The sequence below is a fragment of the Pinus tabuliformis genome, chromosome 1_2 (assembly GCF_031772625.1).
Source record: "Pinus tabuliformis cultivar Carrire ecotype Pingquan chromosome 1_2, CPIR1, whole genome shotgun sequence".
NCBI lineage: Eukaryota > Viridiplantae > Streptophyta > Pinopsida > Pinales > Pinaceae > Pinus > Pinus tabuliformis.
In genome coordinates, this window is record NC_142298.1 from 538,435,220 (window position 1) to 538,442,790 (window position 7,571).

Consider the following 7,571-nt stretch of genomic DNA (forward strand, 5'->3'; position numbering starts at 1 on the left):
CTATGCCCTTTGAATTCCTTCAAAATAATTTTTCAAACCAAGCTTAAGCAAAAATTTTAAAAAATCTACACACCTTTTTTCACTTTGTAGGAGCTCGATATTTCCTCTGATGTATCTCTGTACTTTCCAATCATCTAGCTCTGAATTTGTGACCTGTAGTAGCTCTCTATGTCCTCTTTCCAATGCCACCAGTCTGATCCAAATTGGATTCTCCAAGAAAGAGTTATGCACAATCTCCCAAGATGACCTGATTATAGACCCTTCCAGAAGAGCGAAGTTGTATGAAGTGCCACATGTACAATTTTCGATATTTGGTTCTGAAAAAGATATACAAGAAACTACAGTCCGTCCTCTTTCTGTACCTTCTTACGAAATTTTAATCTGATTCCCAGAGAGAAAGTTATGACGATTTTCCCCAGGTCACCTGTTTTGAATGTAATTCAGGAGTCTGCAAAAAGACCAACTTTCGTAGATCATATCTCTACAAATATCGCGCGAAAAGCTCTGAAATTCGGACCCAAGGTTCAACGCGATTTCTTCTCAAATGGGTTTTTTTTTGCGACTTCTGAAACGTCACAGAAAAAAGTTATAGCGAAAATGCCACGATGACCTGTTTGAAGCAGCGAAACCCTAGAATCCAAAGCTCTGATACCAAATGTTATGAAACCAACTCAAGAAAAGATAGAAAAGATAGATCAACGCCTTAGAATTCAGCCTCTTCGAGGGGGCAACCTCCTTTACATTACATAAATGAACAATTCTTGGATGATTCAAATGACAATAATAATAATATGAATATTAGTATTATCAACATTAATACTAGTATTTAGTAACATTATAACTTAATATATAATTTAATATTTATTATTAGTTAAAAAAAATTAGAATATTATATTTATATATTAATATATATAAAAAAATAAAAATAAATTAATTTTTAAGTATAGCCCTTTAAGGAAGTAAATATTTTTAAAACCCTAGTAAATATTTTTAAAACCCTAATCAAATATATTGGTTGAGTTAAATTAATTGATATATATATATATATATATATATATATATATATAAAATATTTTTTGGAGGAAATCACATTGAAGACTTTAGTCTAGGTGTTTCGAACCAAAAAGAAGAAAATGGCTATATTTGACCACGGCAGGAAAAGAGAAATGTTTAATATTTTTTAAATAAATTTTATTAATTGATTAATTGATTATTTTAATTTGATATATAAATCAATTAAAATAATCAATTAATAAAATTTATTTAAAAAATATTAAACATTTCTCTTTTCCTACGATGGTCAAATATAACCATTTTCTTTTTGTTGGTTCGAAACACTTAGACTAAAGTCTTCAATGTGATTTCCTCCTAAAAATATTTTATACATAACAATAAATAAATTAAACTTTTATATTAAATAATATGTAAAAGATATAATTATAAATTAAATTATATATACATGACATTACCGAGATTTCATTTTAATGAAATGATCTATGGATTTCACTCTATTGCCATCACCTTTATCTTATCACATATGATTTTATTGATTGTGCGGAGACATCACCTTTATCTTATCGCATATGATTTTATTGATTGTGCGGAGACATCCAATAAAAATAGAATGATACAGCGAACATCAGCATGGCTCTGCAAGGATGACACGCACCAATCTAGAAATAGTCCAAATTTGAAAAAAAGTGACTTTCGTAATCCATATGTGGAAGTGCTTTCTACAAACATAGAACGCAGCTCCTCCTATAGATAATAAATATAGATAATAAATATAGACAGTAATCCATATATAGAAACTGTTTTCAAAGAGATATATAACATAGTTTTGCATATATATTTTTAATTTGTTATTGTCCAAAATTTCACTGAGATGTGACTTCGTTACAGCGATAAAGTCCACACAGGCAACCCCAAAATCCGCAATTTGCACATATTTATTAAATGGTTGTAACATTACCTCATTTGGGGGGCGACAGACTACTGATCTCTGGTTTTCTTTCAATCGCAAAATTCATTCCTGTTCATTCCACTGTTGCAGGCAATGGCAGTGGCGGTGAATGGATCCTCCTGAAGAAAATCTCCCATATTCTTCCGGACTTGCAAAGAGATAAAGTCAAGTGCTACAGGGTACCAAGAAGAGCAAGCCAAGGCAGCCACTCGAGATTTATCAACAAACCAAATTAGCAGCAGCACAGCTGATGTTGTTAATATAGAGGAGGTAGCTCATAGAGATGCGGATGATAAAGTACAGCAATTAGAATCAAATGAAAGGAGTACTGTGGAGAAAGATTAAGAGCAGCGGAAAAAGACGGCATCCGGTCTACAGAGGGGTGAGGAAATGTATATGGGAAAGTGGGTATCAGAAATAAGAGAACCCAAGAAGAAATCTCGCAGTTGGCTCGGCTCTTCTCCACCCGGCCAGAAAAGGCTGCTCTTGCATACGACGTGGCCGCTTTTTGTTTGAAAGGCCAATTGGTTTTTCTCAATTTTCTAGATATTGTGATCAGTTTTACTATTACAACAAAATAGTAGGCATTACAACCATCGGTAGGCATTAGTAAATTTCCAAATCTTTATTAGTATCTTCTGAGTAATATAGTTCCAAGGGAATTAATATAAATAATCAATTCCCAAAAATAATCAAAATATGATGATTACTCCAACACATCTTCGATCCAAAAATAACTGTGGACTTAGTCCAAGTAGTAGATTCCCCGTTACTTCTGCTCAAACTTCTCCAGTCTGTGGATCTACAGGAGAAGACACAAGTTATTGAGACATATATTAATCAGACCGAGGATTTTCCCAAGGCCGACTGGACAGCATTTCTTACAAACATGGCCGAAGACTTGCTTTGTGCACCTGCACCTTGAAAGCAGAGACGGTGAATTATTTGATTGGGATTGAAGGGAAAGATCTCTGCGAGCAGAGCCAGTTTATCTTGCTCCTGTGGGTTAAACTGTTCATCCGGTTGATTATGTTGGCTAGGCAGCAGTTTCACTTTGATTTCTATTACAAAGCAGAGGCTAGGTTTGGCAAATTTTTCAGTGAACAATATGATAATTGTATGTGATTAGGTATAGTGGTTTTTAGTCCAGTTGTAATGTGTAACATTTTAATATTCTGATGTATTTAAAATAAAATAAAATAAAATAGTTTTTAGAAGTGGTTTTTAACATCATATGATAGAGATGTAATATTTAATATTTTGATTTCTTTAAAATTTATAAATCTCAATATAGATCTATTTTAAAATACAAATCTAACATGAATGAGGAGATCTAATTTCCAATTTTTTCACCTGTAAACTTTTACACATCATTCTATAAAATAAACCTCTTAATTAAAAAAATAAACCTAAATCTATTTTTAAAATTTCTTTTTACTCTATAAAAATAAAGTTTGCATCCTAAAAAAATGACCCCTCTTGAAATTTAATAAATCCAAAACTAATATGAAACCCAGATGAATATGAGTTACTGGATTAACCCAGATGAATTTGGATACTCTTTTGGGCTGTATTGTACTCGTAAGAATTATTTCCTTTCTCAGTCATTTAATGAATTTGTTTCTCATGAGTCTCTTCCTCGAGTTTGGTTTTCAATGAGGCCGCCCAAATAGTAGGGAAGAGTCATGTGATCTTCCTGAGTAAAAAATTTATATCGTTGTGTGGTGTTTAATGGTTTATTTGCACAAATAAAAAAATTATATCGTTATGTGGTCTTCAATGGTTTATTTGCACAAATTTCAATGGATGCGGAAAGGATAAAAGTAGGTAATGTGATAACTTCAACAGCTACATCAAATAAAAAAATTTGTAGGAGTCGGTAACATGATAACTTTCACAATTGCTGCATAAAATAAATTGGTTTTTTAAGTGTAGGTAACACGATAACATCAAGGATTGTTCCCCAGTGTGAATATATATATATATATATATATATATATATATATATATATATATATATGTGGCATTTGTTTTAGAGTAATTGATATGCTTTTGGATTGTTTCCTAAAATAATGGGAATAGATAATATTATAATTTTAAAAATGTTATCATTAAATATGAAATTTGTTTTTGATAAATATTAAAATGTTTTAATAAGATTATCATGTTTGGATTTTGAAAGTAGTATAGGAAAAATATTAAGATTTGTATGTATTTGATTATATTAATTGGACTTAAATATCATGAAAGTCTTATTATACATTATATACGAGCTTTATATGGAATTTTTGGTAAAATGATTCCAAAAAATGGTTAAAAAAATTAATAAAAATGAAGTTTTTAGGTTCGTGTATTTTGAATTAGGTTTTCAGTCTTGAGACATGTTTTTCCATGTGGATTATTCAACTTTCAAGTGGTATATGAGGCATAATTAGATGGTTTTATATAAAAGAAATGGATTTATACTGATTGTGACTATAAGAGGAAAATAAGTTTCACACTTATTAAAATAGTATTTTAGTGTTAAATATTTTCTTTTAAAGCACAATATTAAAGTGATGGAGTTTTATGTTGTTATTATTTCATGAAAATGTTTTTTTAATAATGCACTAGCATTTATGGTATTTTGTTTGTTCAATTTGCGGCTTTGTTCTACAAATTCTAGGGTTTTTTACTGCATAGTTGTTTATGCTTCAATCCGGGAGAGGGGGCTCTGCCTCTCCTTTAGCCATATTGTTTCAAGAGTTAACAATGACTCTAGATCTACTAGTATTCGCTGTAAGTCTCCTCATCTTTGACATCCTTTTCATAGAGCAGTTGGACGAAGTGAGGCCTATGGGTTCACAATAAACCCTTCACTAGGTGCATTGTGGAAAGCTATAAATCTAGGGTGTTTCCTAGCAAAAGAAGTGCAAGATCCAAAATGTGAAGTTAAATCTTGTCAAATCAGAGAATATATCTAATATATGTAGGATCATTCTCTCAACCGCAAATTTATTGGATTATGGCCCTTTGAAAAGGCTTTGATTAGATGGATTGAAAATAAATGGAACCCCCAAGGTCAAATAGAATTGGAGGTAGGGGCCAAGGGTTCCTTATAATTATTTTCTCTAGTTTAGAGGACAAGTCACGGGTTTTTGAAGGAGGGTCATATTTTTTCAGTAATGCAGAGATCTTCATGTGATTATGGAAGGAGTGGTATAATTTGGAGAAGGAGAATTTTCTTTTAGCCACAGTGTATGTGTGTCTTTTTTCTCTCCCAAAGAATATTGGGAAGGGGAAACCTTTGAAGAAATCAATAATGTCATCGAAAACTTTTTCAAAGTATCGAAGGCTACCAAGAGAGGGAGTTTCTCTTCATATGCATAAAACTATGTTTATATGAATATCTCCCGGCCTCTTCCAACCTTCATATATATTTATAATCATGATAGTATTTGGAAGCAGTCTCTAGATTATGAAGAAGTCCCTTGTAGATGTAGATGTTATCATCAATACGAGCATATTTTTAGAGACTATTTGATGAATTCCAAGGAAACATTTGGAGAAAATCCTTCTCAGAAAGATCCCATTCATTCGGGAAAAAATCCTTCCAATAAGAAGAAATTTGAGTCCCCATAGTACCTCAAATCTTGAACAAATCCGTAGATATAAAAGTAGGTTTGGATCTCTCTCCTCTCTTGAGTCTCCAAATCCAGTCAACATTCAATCAAGCCTACAATCAGTAGAAGGTAAATCCCAAAACCCTATAGAGGTTATGTAAGAGTCTCTTAAATAGCATCAATAAAATCCATTACCACGAGAGATTATTAACTGCCCTGCAGAAGAAGTTGAAGTAGAAGCCCTATCAGAAGATATGGATCTAGATGACCCATGAAATATTTCCCTTGCAAAAGCATAACATGGAAAATATGTGATGGAGATTCCAACTCACGAGGCTAGGATTTTGTATAAGCCCTATCTTTGAAGCAAGAAATCGGGCTTGAGTTCCTCATAATACAATATTTAGGTTCAGATGATGGATTTCAAGGTGGTCTCTAGGTCAGACAAAGTAGCCAAAAGACATGGTCTTAAGAGAAATAAGTCACAGATCCAAGAATATGGTGAACAATTAATTAACTTTGGGAAAGTCATGCAAATCGCAGAGGCATTTCCCCCTTGAAATCTTGAATCCTTAAGGATTTTTCTATTTTTTACTTTCTTCACACGTCATTTGTTGTTTATTCATATCATGCAATCTTTCCATTTCATTAGTCTTCTCTTTCAACTGATTCTCTAAAGTTATTTAGAAGTTTTTTTATAGTGTTTTCTTGGTAGAAAGTTTGTTTGTTTCAAGTATCTCCTAAATTTTAGTCCTCTTTTGGAAATTCAAGCCATATGTAGCTTTTTTTATTAATGGAAGGATCCGTTTACCCCAATAAATAAAAAATGTATGAAAAATTTAATAATGCACACACTTCTTGATCTAGATTGGATCATTATATTGTTTTCCATTTATCTCGATTTTTTTAGAGTAGAAAAAGTGGAGGAATCAACTCATAGGACCATTTTTACCCATGGGACACAATTTGGCGAATCAGGGTCTCAAACCTTCCATGAGCATTTTGAGGCATCAAATGACATTTCTGGGGGGGTAAAAATTGTTTCTTCAATGAAGGACCTTTTTCTTTATATTCTAGACACAAATATCTTTTCAAATGTACAAGAATAACCTCAACAAGGGTCTGTATGAAAATATTATGTCACTCGAAAGTTGACCTTTCTATTTTCACCACCATAATTTGAGAGGATGTCATGTCAGCCCCCATTATTCATGGAAAAGGGGCTAGCCACATGATTATGATGAATAAGACTCTAGAAGAGTCCATATTGTAACTTTGTTTAAGAGTTCAGGTGGTCAAACCTAACCACTAGTATGCTATCGAGTTGTGTTATAACCAAGCCACTAGGAGGCAAAAGGGGTTTTATTCCTTTTTAGTGCATTTCTTCCATATATGAGAATAAATAGACAAGAGAGATAGGATATAAAGCACAAAAAGAGGATTTTTGCATTGTACTAGCCCATGGGCCACAGACCATACTTCTTTGTACTCACAACCATTTTCTATTTAGATAAAGATAGCAAAGTGACCTCACCTTCTAAATGGGTTTTCTCCCAAAAGGGTTTCCTAGGCCATATCTTATGTCAAATCATGGTTTGTGAGTTTTCACTTTGTTGTTATTTATTTTCTGTATAAATCTAATTTTCATGCATACCTAATTAATAATATTCTACATATCTAAAAATTTAAAGAGAAATAAAGCCCTAATAATGTAGATTCTTGAATTTATAAATATAGTTTTATTAGATCTATTGTGAAAAACTGTCCAATGGAATATCCATAGTATTTTACAAATCATATTGGTATTCTAATAGGACTATTTGGTTATATTACATATATTTATAGCGGGATCTGAATCAGCTAAGAAAATATTCGTAAAACGCTAGTCATGGCTGACAAATATGTGGTTAACCCTCCTGATGTTTTCGTAGCAGAAGCACAAGTCATGGATATAAAATATAATGTAAATATCCTCATGTCAACCCTAAGCAATAATTTTGGGCTAT

The 7,571-nt window shown here is 32.2% G+C and overlaps 1 non-coding gene across 1 annotated transcript; it reads left to right on the forward strand.

Annotated features, from left to right (window-relative positions):
- The first annotated feature begins 1,594 nt into the window (after positions 1-1,594).
- Positions 1,595-1,694, forward strand: LOC149206720 (U6 spliceosomal RNA). The gene has a single exon (XR_016253202.1). It is a non-coding gene; the product is annotated as a U6 spliceosomal RNA (small nuclear RNA).
- Positions 1,695-7,571: the final 5,877 nt, after the last annotated feature.